Source organism: Misgurnus anguillicaudatus, chromosome 3, assembly GCF_027580225.2.
Source record: "Misgurnus anguillicaudatus chromosome 3, ASM2758022v2, whole genome shotgun sequence".
Taxonomy (NCBI): Eukaryota; Metazoa; Chordata; class Actinopteri; order Cypriniformes; family Cobitidae; genus Misgurnus; species Misgurnus anguillicaudatus.
Window position 1 is genome coordinate 17,266,486 of NC_073339.2, and position 22,901 is coordinate 17,289,386.

Sequence of the window (22,901 nt, forward strand, 5' to 3'; positions counted from 1 at the left end):
GACATTCAAACTCATTAACATTAGAGTTGCAGTGAGTTGTTTTGCATAAATTAGCTTTATAAGTAACGTGACCTCCTTTCACACGCAGTTTTCATTCTGATGTCTGACTCATCTCAGATTATACTCAGGGCTTGTTGAAATACAATTCACTTATTCACATTTACAACAGATGTTCCTGCATTAATAAAAAATCAGCGTGGGCTAAAGGGCAGAATATTGCTCTTAGGCTAAAATGTGAAAATTCTTGTTACACTTAAAACTTAAAAGTTTAACATGAATTAATAAGTCATTTAAACTTTTTTGATGAGTTAGAAGTTGCTATAAATGATAATAAATTATTTTTTAATAATTAGTCATAATACACCAGTAAGTATAATCATTTGTAAAAACTCCATTCAACGTTATTTTAATTTATTTATACCAACTCCTCGCTCATCAATAAGGTTGAAATGTCTTGTTAATTCAAGTTGCTTAAACTTAAAAATGTAAGTAAGTGCCTTAAATTTAATCCCTGTATTTTAGTGCACAAATACCAGTCATCTCACCCATAGCTTTATTTGCTCTCTGAAGCTGATTTTATTCTGATATTTTCTTTTCATTAATTTTGTATCATGACATTTAGTCACAGACATTTCCTAATGCTTTAATGCAACCTTCTCTAGATTTCAATGAATTATACAGAAGTTATTTTTTAGTGAAGACACGATGAAAGACTTGTCATGCAACAATTTTGGAAAAAATACCCTCTAGTTGAAATGCTTTGAAATGCTGTCCTCCCTTATTTTGTTTCGGAAGGTCGTCATGGTTTCTTTAAAGTTACATCATGTTTGCCACAGTAACATGGTGCTGTACCACTGCTATATTATTCTTTCTGTCCCTCACATTTTCTCGCTCTTTTTCCTCAGTCTTTGTATATACAGTATGTATACATTTAATATACTCTACAGGTTTATACGCGTTCACCTTTCAGGCATGACAGCTGAATGTAGCTCTGAGTAAATGAAAGGGCATGAGGACACAGTCAGTAATGTATGAAAGATACAGGTTATTATTTTGCTGTTATGCTATTTTCTATCGTTTCACTTCAAAGTTGTTTTAGCTTTGCCATTTGAATAGTTCTCAGTTCGCTTTGGATGATTTTCTGCATGAGCACTTTGACATTTCTGCATTTGCTCTGTATTTTTCCTTTAAAAAATTTGAACTCAGGTTAAATAAAAAAGCATCACTCACTATTCAGCAAAATGTGCTCCGAACTGTGATGTGTAATAAATTGGGTAATGAATGATTTATTGACCTTCCAGTTCATGCATCGGTGATCGGACTGAATTATGTAATCTACTATTTCAAACTCCATTCCAAAGTCCATCAATTAAACACATAAAATGAGTTTCCGAATCAGTCTGGCGACAAATGAAGTTCACCTGATGGTTAAACTAAAAGAATTATCAATTTACTCAGCCAGTGATATTTTCCAAGAGAGCAGACGGTGCCGATTCATTTCAGCTGAGGTAAATTGGGTGAATCTGTGTTTTAGCACTACTACGTAACAAAACGAAATGTTGAATAACACTTCCCTGTTATAGTAAAGTGCCAGATTTGACAATTATTGTGAACAGAAGCTATGACTTGGCTTTAAAACCCCAAAGGTCCAACCGCCAAAAATGACTCTGTGATGAAAATCAGTACTGAAGTTCACCATTTCAATTCATCAATTGCATAAGCTCATGAATCTTCTCCTAGACTCGCCTGTACCGCTTTTATGATTTAGTAGTGAAGTGGAACAGTGCATTTTTTTTTATAGAAAGACAAAATGCATCACAGGGGATCTGGTACATCTTAAATCACACAGTCGATAACCTTGCCTAACCAAAGACAGTTAGAGACAAATGAATCAGATTTTGGACATCGGCCCAGAGTACATTCCCACTTCATTCAATTAATATGTACTTAACTCAATATTTAATCAGCTTAATATGTGTTTGCGTTTAACTGTGAAATATTATTTTTGCCAATGGTTCAGTCAGTGAGGTCTGCATGAGCACTGAAATACAAAGCAAACAAAACAAAGCACTGTAAGGAAAAAACTACACTGGTTTACTCGGGTGGTACCCTCAAAGGTTCGTTTTGTACCTTTATGGGTATTTTGCAACATGATCTCACGAAGTTCCGTGGGATAGCACGGAGTTTTTTGCTCATTTTTCCGTGACATTTTCACGGATCTCCGCATATTTCCGTGGCCCTGCCACGGACTTTCTTTTCCGTGGCATTCTCACGGATTGGTTACTCAACTGCTTTTTCCTATTTTCAAACCATTGTCGCCTCGGTCCAGGGCCAGATTTGGTGCTTGCGTTACTTTGTCACTGTAAGTATTGGTTTATACTATTTTTTCTGATGTATTCTTTTATATTTTTTAAACTTTAATCAATTGTCACCTGGCATTGGGGTTAGAGTTGGGTTTGGGTAGTGATTTCATATTATGTAAATCCAACACTAAAAAGAAGCGACAATGGCAAGAAAAAAGGACAAAACAGTTGAGTAACCAATCCGTGAGAATGCCACGGAAAAGAAAGTCCGTGGCAGGGCCACGGAAATATGCGGAGATCCGTGAGAATGTCACGAAAAAATTAGCAAAAAATTCCGTGACTATGCCACGGAAATTCGTGAGATCAGGTTGGTATTTTGTGATGTTGATGAAGGTAAGCAGAGGCAGTGAATCCACAGTTAAACTCAAAACAAGGCTAGGTTAAAACATCCTAGAATAGGTTAAATTACAACTGATCAGGCCTTTTTGACCCATTGCTGGGTTGAACATATGTGTCTGTTTCTATAGCAATTACCCTATGACCTAATAATCCATCCAGGGGCTTTATTATTCACTGTGAAAGCTATTTAATGTAATATACAGACATTGTGTAAAATCTTTATTTTACATGGTTTATGACATCACATCTAATATGTATAGAAAAGTTACAGTTTTGTACTTTATTTCAACCCATTCTCACTCCCAGGCGTCAAAATATGAAGCATGTTCAAACGCGTTCAGCATCAGTATGAAGACACGAAGGGTGCCCCTATGCATCACTGTATCAACGAAATGGGAACTCCGTTGTTTTCATGCTAATCCGTCAGCGTCGGATATATCCAGGAAGGTGATGCAGTCATGTTATGCGACGTCAAGTATGCGAAGATCGGCAGGATCATGCCGCTTCTGGACGTTAAATACTAAATTTTTGTTCCAAATTTTTTACCATTGTCGCTTGGGGTTGGGGTTAGAATGACTTTCTGTTACATAAAATTACATCCTAACCCAAACCCAACTCTAACCCTAACCCCAAGCAAAAATGGTTTAAAAATCAGAACACAAATAGTATAAAACAATACTTAAACTGGCATCCAATCCCGAACTTCGAACCCCAACCCTCAGAAACAATGGTTTAAAAATCAGAGCAAAAAAGTATAAGCCAATACTTAAACTGACATCCAACCCCGAATTCTAACCCCAACCCCAAGCGACAATGGTTTAAAAATAGAAAAAATGTAGTTGTTACAGTCCAGAAGCGGCATAATCCTGCAGATCGTCGCATACGTTGATGTCGCATAACATGACGGCATCGCCTTCAGGGATGCCCTTTTGTCTATATCTGGCGCTGAGGGATTATCATGAAAGCAACAGAGTTCTCATTCCGTCCATATAGTGATGCATAGGGGCACCCTTCGTGTCTTCATACTGACTTTTGATGATGTTGAATTATTCGAAAAATAATGCACACCCGAGGTGGTGATGTGGCCACGATTTATTTTTCAATAATTTTTAATAATTCAACAGCCCAGAGTCAATTAATCCGCTTATACTATGGTTACCACAACTCAAGACATTGATCACATGATATATTTACAGGGATTTGTCCGTTTTTTGTACTTAAATGGCTATTGTGAGTAGGACTATTTCTTCTGCGTCTCATCCAACGGCTCTTTTGATTGTTCCAAAACGTCATTTTAAAGCTGGCAATAGGGGTGGGCAATAAACCGGTATGATAGTAATTACCGGTATTGTGTCACGCCATGATATGGATTTTGCAAAACCGTTGATACCGGCGTTACATATTTTAAATTCTATATTTGCACTTATCAGGGTTCCCGCAGGGTGTTAAAAAACTATCCTTCAGAAAGTTATATCTACGGCCTTAAAACGCCAAGATCTTCATCCTAGGACTTAAATTTAACTTTATGAATGTTCTTTTTTTAAGACCCCGCGGGAGTTTACCCAAGTCTTAAAAGTCATACCTCCGTTCACGAGATGCACTGTCCACAGAAACACAAAACAAAAAGCTCCGATCGCACTTCAATCCATTTTTAATCATCATTTTTTAAGAGGATGCACATAATAGTGCACGCAAATCCTGCCAAAGACTATATTTCAGGTGTTGTGATCTGTATACAGCGAGAAACAAGCCCGTGGCTAACCTAAGCATTACCAGGTTCTGAAACATAACAGGACCCAGAAGCGAACAAAATCAACACTGCTTTATTGAAAATCAACTTAAACAGTCGGGCTGTCGAGTCCCGAGGCACCAACAGCGCGTCAACAGTGTTATACATTTAGGAGGCTTTTTTTACCTCACTGCTTCAAAGTCGTTTAACGGTGTTACTCGCTTTTCACTCAGACCTGCTATCTACTGCGCCCTGCACGCGCTCGCGATTGGAGGGCGGAAAGCAAGAAATGACCGTAATAAACCATAATTTGCCAAAAAGTGCAATTTATCTTCTTTTAGGAACCATTCCTTTTTTGATAGCGCAAATGGTTGAGGAGTTACGGTTAAATGAATATCGCTTTCAGAGTGCTTTAGCGGATAACGTAAGCAACGTACCAAACACATTAAAAACAGCCTTTAATGGTAAATTTCGTTTTCTTAATGCAGATTTATTAATTAGAGAGGCTATTAAACAATACATAGTGCATATTTACGCATTAAAACGTATGAGTGAAGTGTTTTTGGCAATGTGAATCTGCTGGTTAATTAAACTAAATGCAATAAATAAATGTATTAATATAACTAACTTGTATTAATAAACTGCATTCATTAAAGGGAAACTTCACCCATTTGCATTAAGCTTTGTACCGTTAGAACCCCAGTCATGTTTTTGAATGGTCGTGCACCATTCCCTCAGTTTCCCCTGAGAGGGGAGAAATACTCATTTCAGTGAGGCACTTCCTTCTTTCAATGATGTAAAAATCGTCATTTTGCGTCATTGAAAGAAGGAAATCCTGTATCTCTATTGAGTGTGAAAGACTACAGACACTCATTCCTCATTTTTCCAAGGTGGGGGCTATGGGTGGGACCCACTCACGCTTCAGACCAATTACAGATAAGTGGGTGGGACTTACGAAAATATACGAACACAGACCGAAAAAAAACGATCAGCCGCCATCTTTATGCTAAGCTAAGCTAAACAGAAGTTGTGGAGCGAGCCAGAATTCATGTTACAATAACAGTGGAAGTTAATCAATATTACATGGAAGAGGGTGATTTTACAAGCGTGATGCTCTAATCCGCTGTACATTGCACCTTTATGAGCCACAATACTGCAAAGAGCTGAGGCAGATGTAGGAACAGAAGCCCGAGGAGAAGCCGGAGCCTGGGCGTCGGCTGGGTAGAGGAGCCCGGTGAAGACGCAGCAACCATCGGCCTCTGCTGCGTAGAGAAGCTTGTACAGACTACTGCCTGTATTCTCCCTGTGTGCTTGCTTTATAACATTTCTGCATCAGATAAGGATATGGACGTTTGTTTGGTGAATGTTTCTAGGCAAGAGAGGAACTTAAGCGCATTTGGAACGTTTATTTCACGGACATGTTTCGGTTTACGAGCAGACGCGCTGCGGAGTATATAAGCTTGGACGGACTCGCGCCGTTTGCTTTCGGTTTAACATTTCTGGATCAGATAAGGATATGAACGTTTGTTTTGTGAATGTTTCTGGTCGCGTGCTTATTTCAAAGACGTGTTTCGGTTTACGAGCACAAGCTTCAAGAGCTGAGGCAGCGCGTGTGTGGAGATATTATGCAGGGGACGCGTTTGTGTGGAGGATGCAGGGATAAACGGACGTCTAACTAAAGTGAGTGTTTATATTTTCTTTGTTATACTAACGTGGCATTTATGTACACAATAGCATATCTGAGCGGTGTTTTATATGTCTATATTGTGAGACCAGTGAGGCCAATAATAACACAAATGTAATTACAGTAAACAAGAGACAAAAAGAAAATTTGTAAAACTAAATAAACATTTAAAATGCATAACCTTTTTTTAAGTACTTGGAAAGACATTTGTACTGCGGATCTGAAACTGCACGTTACTGTTTGAATAAGACTTTGCTACACACCAGGCCAGAGTGTTATTGTGTGTAACACAATGTAACATCACGTTTAAAAGTAAATCATGATTGGTGTCAGTCAGACACAGTGGTGGTGGCTATTTTCTTTGTTTTACTAACGTGGCATTTATGTACATAATAGCATGTCTGAGCCGTGTTCCGATTAATGGGAGTGGCTTGCAGAGCTGTGCATTGTGGTGCATAGTGGCAGTTGTAGTTTTTCATACAAATGTGCTCTAAAGTCACATTTTGTCTTTTCTCTGTCAAATAGGCACAAAATTCTACATTTATGTTACATTTTGACTACAAATATGACTCACTTTCCATAAAGATTAATGTTCCTATCGGTGAAATGGCCCTTTAATGCTGTCAGGGATTAATAATAATTTAAAGTGAGATGACATCTCCCATCAGATGTTCACATTAACAACAAACAGAAAATCTTGTTCTTTGCAGACACATACACAGGACACAGCTTTAAAGTTGTTGGATGTAGCGTAAAACATTGTAACAAGGCACATAGCCTACCAGCAAATGACCATAATAATTTCCATACTTTCATACTTCCCATATTAGTGACAATATGCATAAGAAGATGAGTCCACCCATCCACACAATGGCACTTTTAAAGGAAAAAATGGGAAAAGATAAAAAAATCATGTCTATGTCCAATCCCTCACTTATTAGTAACATAAGGTTAAAAATACAAATTGTGTCCGTAATATAACTAAGGTTTATTACAGTGTGACTCCAAAATGTTTTACCTCATATGGCAACATACCATAATACCGTTATACCGGCTGAAGAGTGAAAAATACCTTGATATGAATTTTTGCTCATACCGCCCACCCCTAGCTGGCAATGGAGGCTTGAGTCATTGATAGCATTCTAATGCAGTTATTAATTAAGATATTAGAGAGAGAGAGAGAGAGAGAGAGAGCGAGAGAGAGAGAGAGAGAGAGAGAGAGAGAGAGAGAGAGAGATTGTGTGAATGAGGCTACCTCTGTGCGTCTCTAAACAGCGCTGTTATTGCCTCGGAAAATCGTCTTTTATGTTGTTTTTTTTAGTCTGTTATTACAGTTTACCATTCAAAGTGATATGGAACTGTAATGCTGTCAAAAAAAGCTGCCTGGAACTACGTTCGCCGTGCATTTCCCAGAAATAATTGCATATCTCAGAACTAAAATCAACCAATCAGATTCAAGCATTCAACAGACCCGTAGTATATGCTTGGTTATGTGTGTGGTATGCAAAACAAAAAAGTTATAAATAGATGTAGTGCTTAATGAGACCTGGTTTCACAGTAGGACAAACGGGACAAAGCACATCATTACTGTGAATAATGATTTGATTGGAATGCTTTTTATTTGCATGATTTTATTTCACCCAAACTCCCTGAGCTACAGGTATTTCTTGTTATTTACTAATGGTTTATTATCTAGATTTGCAGCGTGCATTCCCGTATCTGGTGGTAGCACATGGTGCCAAAATGCTTGCAACATCAAAAGCCACAGGTTCAGCTTCCATGGATAACATGAATTGATCAATAGGACATTAAATGCAATTTAAACTGCAAGTTACACATTGTAAATATAATAAAACTATGTATATCATGAAATTACTATTGGAAAAGGTCAAAATATTTGTTCTTTCCACATTTAGCCTTTGAAAACAGTACACAATACTCATACGGTAGTTCTATACATTGTCGTTTGAAGTCTTTAAAGGTGTCCTATTACGCCTTCTTACATCTTCAACTTTATTTAGTATGTAATGATGCGGTTTGATTATTAAAAGGTCTGCAAAGCCACATAGCTTAAAGTCTACTCCAAAGTAGTTTTTATGTAAGCAATAAGGTACGAGAGGCTGTGCTGTATCGTGAATAAGTAACGGCTGAAGGGCGTTATTAGGCACGACGCAAAGCGGAGTGCCTGCAACCCCTTCAGCCGTTACTTATTCACGATACAGCACTTGCCTCAAGTACCTTATTGCTTTTATAAAACGGTTGCCACACAATATGAAAGTAATAAAAAAAATTTGTGCAACTTTCATGAAGTTAAATCAATAAAAGCATTCCTTCCGCTAGAAAAAATAGTCCCTGACCATGAACAAAAATGTGTCCCAATGTGTAATATGCATGAAAGTTCAAATAAAAACAACAAACCGATACATGTGGTTGCTAAGGGTGTTGCTAAGGGCGCAGTGATCAACAGAACCGTTGTGTGAAGCGGTCATAGCTGTGTTTTATCATGAATAAAGCACACCTATTGACCAATCAGAATCAAGAATTGGAACTAACCGTTTTATAAAATGGTTTATTAGAACTGCAGTGGGCTTCTTCCATATATATTCAAATATTACAAAATTCCCTTATTTAAGTATTTCCACCCAAGGGGTAACTGCTTTAAAATAGCTTTAGTATGTTGTTAGCATGTCAAAAAGAGGCCTTCTCACCCCAATTCTAAATCCTCTTGATCCTTAATGCTGCATACATACCAAGCACGAAGCATTGCGTCACTCGCTCTAGACTACTTGCGGGATTTAAGTTCACGTCATTCTAATTTTTCGCTTGAGTTGAATATTTTCAATTTGCACGGAGGAAGCATTTGAGGCGAATAGTGCATGTTTGCAGCAATCGTACCTCCCAAGTTGCATCATTAGTATCGTCCGGCGCCAATTTGCCTCAATTCGTATCTTTGCATTGACTTACGTAATGTACTTGTGGTGTGTCTGCAGCATAAGACAGACGAACTTAGGCAACAATGATTACATTTACATGTAAACCAATAATGCAATTATTTCCAATAATCAGAGTAAGGACTTAATCGCAATAAGATGTTTACATGACTGGAGCTAACCTCTTCACTCCTGTTTACATGCAGTTTTTATTTTTCGGATTATTTGCTTAGGATTGTGCTTATTATTCACACATAACCCAATGCAGAGCACTAATGATGAACTTTGTTTTAATTTACTTACTTATTCACCGTGAAAGCTATTTAATGTAATACACAGACATTGTGTACAATCTTTATTTTTAAATGGTTTATGACATCACATCTAATATTTATAAGACAATTACAAAATAAAACCTCTGTGAAACGTCCTGTTCATGTCATGCTTGCAAAGGTGGTTGTGATTTACATAAAATTACATCCTTACCCAAACCCAACTCTAACCCTAATGCCAGGCGACAATGTTTTAAAAATCATAAAATATAAAAACATAAATCATGAAAAAAAGTATAAACCAATACTTAGTGACTTCCTAACGCAAACACAAAATCTAACCCTAAACTGAAGCGTCAATGGTTTGAAAATAGGACAAAACAGTTGATAACAAATACATGCGGAAAAACGTGTCAGTCTCACGGAAAATAATCACTAATTTACGTGACTATAGGGGGCGTCATGCACCAATTTTTTTTCAAGGGGGCACAGTGTGCACAACTCACAGAAATTTGTGCATACAGAGACATAAAACGAAATATTATGGAGCTTTCAGTCTTTTCCATGGCACTTACATTTCTAACAATCTGAACACCCCTGCTTTCATGCAAAAACCTCCAAAATAAAAGTGTTGACTAACTTTCATATCAAATACTATTCAATTGGAAAAATGACATGTTTTATTTATTTATGTTTTAATAAATGACTTGTTTAATTGTGTCATTAATGCATTTTGCACAGCTGCATTATCCTATGAAATGAATGTAATTTTAAATCCATAAAGTATAAACAACGAAATGACATAAGCTATAGCCACAGGATTGACTTTAATGTTCAATAATGATAAAAAATTGTAGATACAATTATTAGAGAAACATATTTTTTTACCTCATATGTGAACATGTGTGATACTGCGCCCCATGAACTCTGGCGAACTTTGGCGTTGTACCAAGATGAATCTAGAAATCTACTAATATAACGTCGATACTGTCACATTTTAAACCACTTATTTTCTACACAGAGGAGATTAACTGTAACAATGTTGTGAGCGTTTCTTCGTTTTAATTCCACAGATAGCAAAATGCAGCAGCAACAGCAGCAAAGAGCCCATGAGCGCGCTCAGACGCCGATGACGTCTGTGACTGCGGTGTCTGCAACGCCAGAATAAAGTAACACGATCAAAACGGCGAAAATCTCCGAAAAGTGACAAGGATGCAGCATAGAATTGATAATATTGTGCATATTAAACAGATTAAAAGTCAAATAACAGATCAATGTCCACCAATCCATTTGGCTCAAAAAAACCAAGGGGTGCACGTGCCCCCTCAGTTTGAACTGACTATAGGTACATAATTCTAGCAGAATATGAAGTATAAGGACATAATAGGACCACTTTAAAAGGTGTTTTGTGGATATAATCTTTTTATGTCCTTATTATTAATGGAATCAGTAAAAATGTCTGGCAAGTTGGAAAATTAATTTTGCAATGTGTTCTGTATAGCTTGTTCCCCACCTAACAACTTGAACTTTCCAAAGTTTACTCAGACTTTCCTGAGTACCTTCTGTCCCTGACTGTGACTGCGCTCAGAGCACAGTGTCATAAAAGGGATTATGACACTTAGAGGAACCCTTTCATATTCTGACATAAAGAATGGTCACAGTTAGGAAAAGAGAGAAAACTAGCCTTTGCTGTGCTTTGAGGAAGTAATCCAGCTAATGGTTTGTGTTTGTGTGTCTCAACACTAATTAAAGGGCACCTATTTCATTGCTAAAAGACGATGTTATTTTGTGTAATTGGTATAATACAATGTGTTCACGTGGTTTATGGTTAAAAACACATTATTTTCCACATACTGTACATTTTTGTACCTCCAGATTTCACTCTCTTCCTGAAACGCACAGATATGAAAAGCTCTGTCTCCCCGATTGGCCATCTAATCTGTACGTTGTGATTGATCTGAATACCCCTGATGTCAGCCGGTAATGTGACGCTCCTTACCATGTTTAAAAGATTCGGTTGCTAACAGGAGTTAATCTGAAGGCTGTGAATCGGAGGAAGTATGATAATGTCAGTCTTGTCAACATCACCAATCCCAGGAAGTATGTTGCCTAAAATCTGTGTGTTTGTTGTATTCCAAGAAAAAGAGATTTACGTTGGAGACGATAACCCGTGTCATGGTTTACTTTGGGGTTTGTACCTTTTGCATATCGTTAACATGTACTAACACACACGTACACACCAAAGGAAATGTAAAATTGTGAATCGGACAATAGGTGCTCTTTAAGTGTAATTTACAGTGCAGTTCAGATGGTGTGGACTTGTTATCCACCCACCACATTTTACAATGGCAAGTCCTACCACATGAAACAGCTTTTTGAAATAACATTTGTTTATTGTAATGAGTGGCGACCCAGCACTGGAATTTATTTTTGTTGTTCTGCTGAATGGTTGTTATCAGTCACAGAAAGCGACAGTGACATTGTTTTCTCCCGGCTCTAGGTCCAATCTATCTCTTTATCAGGGTCTCCCATCCATGCTAGTGAAACAGTCTTGATATACTACCATACAACTTCATTTGGGCAAATGAAACCCGTAATTTGTGTTAAATATGTGAATATTCTGTCATCACATCATGTTATGTAGGCTGATCCACAACAGACCAAAAAGCCAGGCTTTAAACTATGTTAATTTGGCCATGACTCCAGAAATCCACCATGTTTTAAAATGCATGGTGTCCAGGTTCCAGCATGCTCAAAATACAAAATACTCTAGACCATGTGAAGGCATGTCTGCTAAACCAGCATACCGACAGTGTGCAATATCACTTTCACACTTCCCAGCCCCACACATTAATCACAAAGTCCTCTGTGAATTTTAATGGGGCCAAGAAAGCATTTTTTTCTCATTACTGTTTAACAACCCTTAAAGTACAAAATCATAGCAGCTCCTTTAAGGAGAACTTTATGGCTATGTTATAGAAATCTATTCATTTACTGTCCACATTGTGCATTTTTTACATCACATTTCTATATTATCCTATGCCAAGCGAACAGCACATGACCGAAGGACGATGCCCTATGCATATTTCACAGATTTTGTTGTGTTGGCACTTTGAGGTGTGAGACTCATGTGACAAAAACCAAGTCCATCTTTGTCACCAGCTTTGATGCACAATTTGCTTATTGATGCTGTCATTTTAATTGGGACAGTGCACATGCCTAGCAAAAGGTTGGCCAGATTTTAACCACAAATCCACCACATGGTAGTGTTAGCGATGGGCCCATTTCTCAAGATCTGGGACTACTTGTCCCAGACATAAAACATCAAAGGTCAGCAAGCTTTAGTCTTGTAGTGCATTTGACTTTATTATGAAGTCCTTTTGAAGAAGCCTTTGAGTTTTAGTTTGAAGTGAAAACATGCAATGACTTAAAGCCTGAGGTCAAACATGAGTGAAAAGAAACAATCACAGGTTATTAAAAAACAACAAGAATACAGACTACATAAATGAGTTAAGTTGAATAGCAGCTGGTAAAGAGAGGCACATCTGTGTAAAAATCAAATGTTTACTACAAGAAACGGAGGCAAAATGTTTATATGGATGGGCAACAGATCTCCAGATGTTGATGACAAAAAAGCCTCTGGGAATCAAATGGTTTCTTCTTGTTGGTAAGGCCTAATAGGATGGTGTTGATATATGCTGCTACATGTATATCAAAGTTTGCTGCTTTAGGGAATGGACCATGAACTATCACCACCAGTGTGCCTTTGTTTGAGGCACTTATTATTATCATCGCTTAAAATGGCTGATGATGCTTCTGGAATTATATTTTTGCAGCAGTGGGGCCAGATGGGACGCGGCAGGCGCGAGTCTGATTATAAAACCTACAAAAAATTATTTTACAATTAGTATTGCTAACATAAACTTGCATTAAAACAGTATTCTATATATTTCATACGTTTTGGTATTCCTATAGACGGATTCATCGGACGCACGTGCGGTGACGCGATACGCGCCTGGTGGTCCGAACTTTACTTCCGGTTTCAGTTTTTTTAATGGTCTGACTAGTTGCTAAACTGATTTCTTGAACAAATACCTTGTCTAAAGAACAAATGTTTCCTAGGTAATCTATGTGTTGTTTATTTAGCTTGTTATATAAATAAGTACTTTGTTGTTATTTATTTTTAGCAGAGTTTACCGGACGTTACGTATTGACCATGAAAGTCTCTTGTTTATGTTGTTACTGCTGAAACCGTCTATAAAGTAAAGACATAAGGAATACAGAAAAAAATTAAAAATGCGCTAGAAATAATGCTGAAGTGAATAAATATATCATGTTATATAAATATAATAGAATTGGAAAGTTGATTTTTTACTTTTTTTTTGGCAGGGCAGCTGAAAAATGTATCACTTTTTTCATCCATTTTTTTCCCTGATGGGGTCTTTTTGTGATTGTGGGATTGATTTTAAGCGTAACCCTTATGTCAGGGGTCTCAAAGTCAAACTGGCTTGGGGCCATTTCTAAGACTGACATTTCATCGGGGGGCCGCAGAGCTATTTTAACGTTAAAAAAGTACAATATTTCTGTAAATGTCATGTTTAATTTCTATTATTTAATGTATAATAATACTTCAAAATATATAAGCATTGGTTTAATCTTTTTAATAAACATTATTTTATGAAAGTAGCATAAGTAAATATTTTCTAAACCTTATCTTAACTAAGACCTATTATAACCTTGCACTAAACCAACAAATTTAATTCCTGTATACATTTATAAACTATTATAAAAAATTACCATCAGTAAGTGTTTCTGTTTTGATTTATTTTGGATTGTTTTCAGTCATAGTTTTGACTTCATTATGTTCTTTGTTATTTCAGTTTTAATGAATTTTCTACTATATGTGGGAAAATATTAATAAGTGAAAGTGATCCTAACTTTTGAATGTGTAGTCAATGTTATATAAGCTAGTTGGACAGAAAAAAATAATAAAACTGCTCTATGTGTAATTAAATAGGAGGCTACATAATATATTATACTTCAATATCAGTATACTTACTTTTATCTTCTGTACATTTCTCCTCATCTTTTCTCTTTTCTTAACCTGGGCAGTTGATGGCTCTTTTTTATCTGTAGTTTAAAATGTGTTGCATTACATCTACTGCTCTGCCTCCATATGCGGTGTCTCCATTTGATGCTGTGAGGTGAACTAACCCCACCTCAGCTCGATCTTCTCTGAGTAACAGCTGAGTATCCACCCGGAAGTAACAAATATTCTGTGAACATACACTACAAAGTCCCGACCAGATTAACTGATCGCATGATGACAATGGTATGATTGACGCGAGGTTCAGATGAGGAATTAAAATCTGATCACGCATTCCGTTATCATCAACATCACGGAGCGCGCGCGGTTCATTGCTGCGTAGCAACGGGTGACGCGACCCACGCAACGGAGAACAACTTCCGCTCCCGAGCACTTTGGAAAGTAATGCTTTGACTCGTTTTAACTCGTTGTTAGACGCGACATGTGAACGAACACTTGAACGTTTAAATCAAACGAATATAAAACAAAGTGAATAAACATCTTTCTGCGGGCCATATTATGTTATATTTTTGAAAGGTGACGCGGGCCGCAGAGAGGGGGAGGGCGGGCCGCAAATGGCCCGCGGGCCGGGAGTTTGAGACCACTGCCTTATGTGTTGTTGGGGCCATTTTTGGTTTTAATTTGGCCACAACTTTGTCTGTGTTTCAGCAAATGAAATGATTTTTGGTGACAACTCTATATCTCTTTCACCGCCAGCATTTTTTAAAAAAGTTGCCAGCCAGCGCCAGCGTTTTTCATGATTTTCACCAAAGTTTAATGCCTTCCAGAAAATGTTGTTCTTCAAATATATAAACATATATATACCAAATGAAAGAACAGACCCTCTGCTTTCAAACAAAAAAACCGTTTCATCCTACCTTGAGTAGTTCTTTTGTAATCAGCTTTTGAGTATGGGTAGGTTTCTGCAAAAACACCACATTTTGAGCAAAAAGCAGAGATAATTCCATTTTTGTGACGGACTTTTCATAGAGTTCCCATTCAGAGCGATCTTTAAAACAGACACGGACATGCAGCAGCTTGCCAGAGGGCAATACTTCCGGGTTTAAAAAGTTGCGGAAGGGCGTCACCTAGTGGATAATAGCGGTATTGCGGAAAGACGGAAATACTCGTCATTGGCGGGGAAGCGTTTTCTCTTGATTGACGAGATATCTCTGATATCTCGTCAATGGCGGGGAAAGATATATTTACACATATTTTTAGAAAATGCTTTAAAAACTCAACAATACACCGTGGGAAAAGGTTGATTAACAGATTTATTGAAAACATTTGAAGAAAAATTAATCTTATACATTTTCACAGCAGTTTCATTTAGTGGCCTTTTTTGGCCACTAACAACACGAAAGGGTAGTGAATTTGAACACTGCACAAGGGTTAAAAACTCTAGGAATCCATTATAATGGGTAATATACTGTAATTTATCATAACAGTTTGTATGATGTTTAAGGGATAGTTCACCCCATAATCATTTACTCACCATTATGTTTTAGATCTGTTGAACACAAAAGAAGATATTTTGATAAAAAATGGTAAGTGCAAAGCTGACAGAAACCATTGACTTCTACTATAGGAAAAATAAATACTATTGAAGTCAAAGGGTAATGATAAGTGATAACCATCATCTATCCAAATATCGTCTTTCATTGAACAGAATAAAGAAACTCATATAGGTTTAGAACAACATAAAGGTGAGTATTTTTTACTCACAACACATTGCATTTTTTTGCAATTTGTTCTGAATAGCTTGTTCCCCACCTACCAGCTTTAACTTTCCAAAGTTTATAACTACTTTCCTGAGTACCTTCTGTCCCTGACTGTGACTGAGCTTAGAGCAAGTGTCAAAATCCAAATCCAAGAGGGATTGTGATACTTAGAGAAACCCTCTCATATAATGGTCACAGTTAGGAAGAGAGAGACAACTAGCCTTTGCTGTGCTTTGAGGAAGTAATCCAGCTAATGGTGTGTGTGTGTGTGTGTGTCAACACTAATTGAGAGAGAATCAGAAATGTCTTTATAGATGAAGGGTTGAGATGAGGTGAATCAGGTCACTTTTCACAGACCCATCATTGTGGTGCTTTTGTGCACTATTTTTGAAATGCGACTGACATTTTAAATGCTCCAATCATAATGATATCCACTTAATTCAGGGTTTGTCAGCAGGATATGAAAGTATTTGTGGGTGTACCTTGGGTAGAAAGTTACTGCATTTCTGTGCTTGTTATTTATTGTTGCATTTCATAGGCTTAACTTAAATTAACATTTCTTTTAAAAGTTTTTTTTTACAGTTTCTACATTTAATTAAGAAATCCACTTTTAATATTCAGGTGTAACAATTATTTAATTTACAGCATTAATTTAACTGAGCTGAATATTGTTTAAGTTACGCTTCAGTTAATTTTGTTTCGAACATGGGTGTTATGTCTAAATGAGTAAGTTATTACTTTGGTAATGCCTACAAATTAATCCCCCAGTTTAAGAGCCCACTCATATTATAATTACCAAATCGTACCGATTATGACAGTCCCCCCCCCCAATCCCCCCCGTTGGTCTGCACACTTCGAAGCGTAGAAAAAGGTGGAATTGTTTTAAAGAAATCTAGAAGATATGTATGATGGAGTTCATTGTAATTATACGTTCATGGCTCATTAGGTGTGCTTCAAATCATGCGCTGTGCAGATCGATTGGCGCCTGACATTAAAATATCACTTTGCAATTGAGCAATTGAAGAGCAGACTGCTCCTAATATGCTTTTATATCTCTCACACGGTTATTTAATGTCATAAACCGATTGGTCTGCGCAATGCGCATGATGTCAAACACACCTCTGTTATTTGGGGTCATTTGGGATGTGATGACATGCAATTGCATGTAATTGTGCTGGGCGTATCAGAATGTTTTTACAGTGACAGCTGAAGTCTCATACTTCAGCGCAGTTAGAATGCTTAAGAGGAAAGGTTTATGATGACAAGGACCCCGAAATATGATGAGCCTTATGTGAGGGACCCCATCTTAATATACACTCACCTAAAGCAGTGTTTCCCAACCCTGGTCCTCGGGCACCCCCTCCCAGAAAGTTTTAGATGTCTCCTTATTTAACACACCTGATTCGACTCATCAGCCTCCTTCCAAAATTGTAAACATGTGTCCCTAACAAGCTGATGAGTTAAATCAGGTGTGTTAAATAAGGAGACATCTAAAACTTTCTGGGAGGGGGTGCCCGAGGACCAGGGTTGGGAAACACTGACCTAAAGGATTAGGGAACACCATACGAATACTGTGTTTGACCCCCTTTCGCCTTCAGAACTGCCTTAATTCAATAAAGTGCTAAAAGCATTCTTTAGAAATGTTGGCCCATATTGATAGGATAGCATCTTGCAGTTGATGGAGATTTGTGGGATGCACATCCAGGGCACGAAACTCCCGTTCCACCACATCCCAAAGATGCTTTATTGGGTTTAGATCTGGTGACTGTGGGGGCCATTGTAGTACAGTGAACTCATTGTCATGTTCAAAAAACCCATTTGAAATGATTCAAGCTTTGTGACATGGTGCATTATCCTGCTGGAAGTAGCCATCAGAGGATGGGTACGTGGTGGTCATAAATTGATGGACATGGTCAGAAACAGTGCTCACTTAGGCCGTGGAATTTAAATGATGCCCAATTGGCACTAAGGGGCCTAAAGTGTGCCTGCCCAGTGGTAATAAGGCATGATGGATCCATGTTCTCATTCTGTTTACGCCAAATTCTGACTCTACCATCTGAATGTCTCAACAAAATTTGAGACTCATCAAACCAGGCAACAGTCTTCAATTGTCCAATTTTGGTGAGCTTGTGCAAATTGTAGCCTCTTTTTCCTATTTGTAGCCTCTTTTTCCTATTTGTAGTGGAGATAAGTGGTACCCGGTGGGGTCTTCTGCTGTTGTAGCCCATCCGCCTCAAGGCTGTGCGTGTTGTGGCTTCACAAATGCTTTGCTGCATACCTCGGTTGTAACGAGTGTTTATTTCAGTCAAAGTTGCTCTTCTATCAGCTTGAATCAGTCGGCCCATTCTCCTCTGACCTCTAGCATCAACAAGGCATTATCGCCCACAGGACTGCCGCATACTGGATGTTTTTCCCTTTTCACACCATTCTTTGTAAACCCTAGAAATGGTTGTGCGTGAAAATCCCAGTAACTGAGCATATTGGGAAATACTAAGACCGGCCCGTCTGGCACCAACAACCATGCCACGCTCAAAATTGCTTAAATCGCCTTTCTTTCCCATTCTGACATTCAGTTTGGAGTTCAGGAGATTGTTTTGACCAGGACCACACCCCTAAATGCATTGAAGCAACTGCCATGTGAAATTGACAGGTGTTCCTAATAATCCTATCCAACTTGACCAATCAAAGTAGACTAAGCGTTTTGGAAGGAGGAGCTTCATTACAGACGGACAGGTAGAGAGTATATATATTGCTGTAATAATATAAAAAGCGAAAAACAATGTTTTTGGGCAATCAAGCATTAAAACCTATGATACAACTGCTTGTGAATAGGCATACTTGGATCACTTAAAACATGTTTTAAATAGTCATATTCAACGCTATCTCACGAGAATTCGTACATATTTTACGAGTTGGTTAATTCGTATTAATTCATTTGACCCCATTCGTAAGTTTTGGTTCAATTTGCTTTGATCCCTGTGACGTTGGAGTTAGGTGCAGGGTTAGGGATTCGGTTTCATTGTTGCTTTTTATATGAGAATCGTATGCTTTTGCACAATTTACTTTGTATGAATTGATACGAATTAGCCAACTCGTAAAATATGTAAGATTTCTTGTGAGACCAGGCCGTCATATTTCTAATTGTAGTTGATTTACTCACACTATTATTTGTTCTCTTCCCAATATGACCCCCACAAACAATATGTGCCTGCACTGTTATGCCACTGCCGATTTCATCTTTGTTTTATTATAATTTTATGAAGTAATAATTACTAAACTCCCTGGCAGTGCTTCCCCACTGTTCTCACACATCGTGATTCATGATGTGAAAACAAACGTGACAGCGTTATGAATATTGTCCTCACAGTCAGGACAGTCAGTCACGATTTTTCCACGAAATATTCACTGGAATGACGTTTCACATTCATGCCAGGTTTCATTTGTACAACAAGATGTTACGTTTTGGCAAGAGAAATTATTCTGGTTCATTAAACATTGTGTTTACCTGACAAACGGTTTTGCAATGACAACATCCAGGCAGGCAACCAAAGTAACAGGCTGTAATAATCTAGAGTAAAATGTCAAGCGAAACCTCAAAGTGTAACTTTTTGAGAGCTGCTCAGTCTAAAATGAGTTTAAAACTCATGAAAAAACACTGTTATAGAGATAACACAGTGGCTGTTTTTTTCTCATCCTGACCGAAAAGCAACTTGAACAGATCATTAAGGAAATTATTAAAATACCATGATCAAAGACAGCTTGTTTTTTAAATTGAAGCATACTCTACCTCAAAGCATCTTGTATTGCAATCTGTAAAAGTACAAATGCAAGAACTTGTTCTGCAATGTTTTTCTCAGGCAGCGGACAATAGGCACATGTAAAAAAATTAGGAGAGAGATGTAGAGACGCATTTTTAAATACACATATTATACAGTGATCAATAACTGCTAAAGGCTACACGATTATTCATTTAAAGCAAGAGATGATGTGTTCAGTCCAAAAAAATCAAGTAAATGATCCAGACAGCATTGATGTTAAAATTGAACTAAATTAAAAAGACCAAATGCAAGGAGAAAGAACGAGTTATAAGCTTTATGTAATTACATTTGTCCCTGAGTATAATTTACAGTTTTCTGATTAGAGCAGCTTGCTCTTATTGGGGTCAGGACAGGACACTTGTACACCTGTATTAAACTATTATTTTTGATTAAGAGGACAGTCTCATGCGACACATGCATCGTTTGTAAATCTTGTCTTCTTGTTGATGATGGCTGAAATTAGTTGTTGTCAACTCTGATTGGGTCAAATATGGACAAACCAGTTGATTTAAATTAACCTAAAAAGGTCAGCATTTATCCCAACCATGGGTTGACACAACCCAGGGTTGATTTAAACTGAACAGTTGGTTAGTTGTTTCCAAATCAAATGAAATGTGAAAACCATACAATGCCACAGGTAAAAATAAATAAATGAGGCCAGCACAGTAGCATACTTGTCTTACAATATAGAAGGGCTCAGCATGATAGATCAAATCATGAATTGGAATGTTGATTGTTTGGAGACCTCCCCTCTCTATATATTATAAATACATATTTTTACATTTTTTTACAGGTGAATATGAAACCCATATATCAATAATTAAATGAGTCTTTAATAATTCATTTTAATATGATTTAATTATTTATAGAAATGAATACAATATTGTGCGGATACAGTGTGATGTACAGTATAGTATAGATAGAGCAGGGTTTCCTGCAGCACTTTGCAGTTCAGGTGGCCCGCCTAAGCTTAATAAATGTTTTATTAATCAAAATCAATGTCTTTATACATAAATATGTCCTCGTTGGAGTCAAATGACCTCTGCCAGTGATCTGACTTTTCTTTGTAAGCTTTGAATTTCTTCTCTTTACTTACATTGAACGGGTAAGTCCAAGGAGGCATCCATATCGTTCCGCCGTATTGATAAACTATAATAGCAGAGAGGGACAAAAAGCACTAACCTACCAACGCGTTTCCACAATATGTTTTCATTCAGAACACTTCAACTAGCTGCAACAGACAAGGAGATCAGCGATTACATAACAGCTATCGTAGTTGCAACACGCATTTGGAAAGGGGAGGCGCTAGAGAGCACTGTTCGTTTGAATGCAAAATACAATTCCACCACTAGATGGGGTAAATCCTACTTATTGCCCCTTGAACTAGGTCGTCCAGAAAAAATTTTTCGCTGCACAAAAGGCCGTCAAGTGCATCTTGGAGAATAGCGCGGACGCTTGTTTGAGCAACCTGCTAGCTAGGTTGCACGTGCCTGTTGATTAGATATAATTGTTAAGCGCTCTTGCTCACATTTTTTATGTGCATTATTTACATGCTACAGTAGTTTAAGATAATGTAATTAATAGTGGAAAATAATCAGTTTTTTACATTTCTATTAGCGTTCGCCAGGCGTTCTACAACATCTGCTTTAGTTTGTGTTGAAATAACTTTAAATAACATACATGTAAAATCTACAGTAAGTTACTGGCAGCTAGTTGCCAGTAATACCCAGTAATGCTATAATTTCTACAGAAATTTTTTACAGTGGAAGACCAAAAATGGCCCAAAAAATCTAAATGAATCTATTATCCATCATCTAATTATGAAGGTATTATTAGGTTTAATAAAGGATTTCTGTGAAGTTAATCAAAGTAGTGAATGCAAATGGTCCACCGGATTTACAACCATAACCACACTCCCCATTCTTTTTTAAATACACAGAAAACAGTTGAATAAATCCTCTATCACCCCCACAGAAAATAGCATCATATAGGTTTTAATGTCTCTTTAATTAGTTTTCTGTCTCTGTATAAACATGCACAGAAATCCACTTCTTATAGCAAACTGAATGAGAGAAAGAGAGAGGGGATAAAAAAGAGAGAGACAGTGAGCGTGTGAGCGAGCGAGCAATAGATCAATTACACAGTTGATAAATTCAGCGCTGTGTGATTTCCCCTCTGAGTCAGTCAAAGAAACTCTCATCTCTGTCTCTATTACGGCCAGCACGCTCACTGTGTGTCTCTGTCTGTCTGTCTCTGTGTGTGTCAGCATGTGCATTTGTCTGTGTCTATCATAATGATGTGTGTGCTGCTCAGAGGGACCGTATTATGTTGTGATGGGGCTGTGAGCAATACTAAAAAGATCTGAACAACCTGCTGTGCATTTGTCAAGCCCACGAAAACTTTATTAAGCCTTCGGCATCCCATGTAGTACACAGCAAGATTTTCCAGATAAAATACAATGTCACGCAGTGCATGTGTAGTTAAGTGCAATTAATCATTTATGATTGTGGAGTGGAGGCTGATAAACCTACAGTATGCAGGTAGACCATTCAGTATATAAAATGCAATTGCATGTTCGTGATCCTATACGTTGCAGCATTGCGTATTCATTGTTCCCTTAAAGCTTTCATAAGCTTTGAGGGAACAATAAACAAGTTGTCGTCAGTGCCTATTCAACTTCTGTGCATGACAACAATGCTATGAAGAATAGATACACTAAGCATGCTGGGTTGTTTCAATGTATTTGTGTAAAATATGGACAAACGCCAGAAAATGTCCTTATTTGGCCCATGTGTGGGTTAAAACAACCCAGCAACAAACGTAGGACCTTGAGACAGTAAACTGACTATGCATATCCCTCGCAGGCTTATTTTACACCCGGCTAAGATCTATACACAAGCACTCATGCTGTAAACACAGTCAAAGAGGTCAAATGCTATCTTCAAATTAATTTAAACCC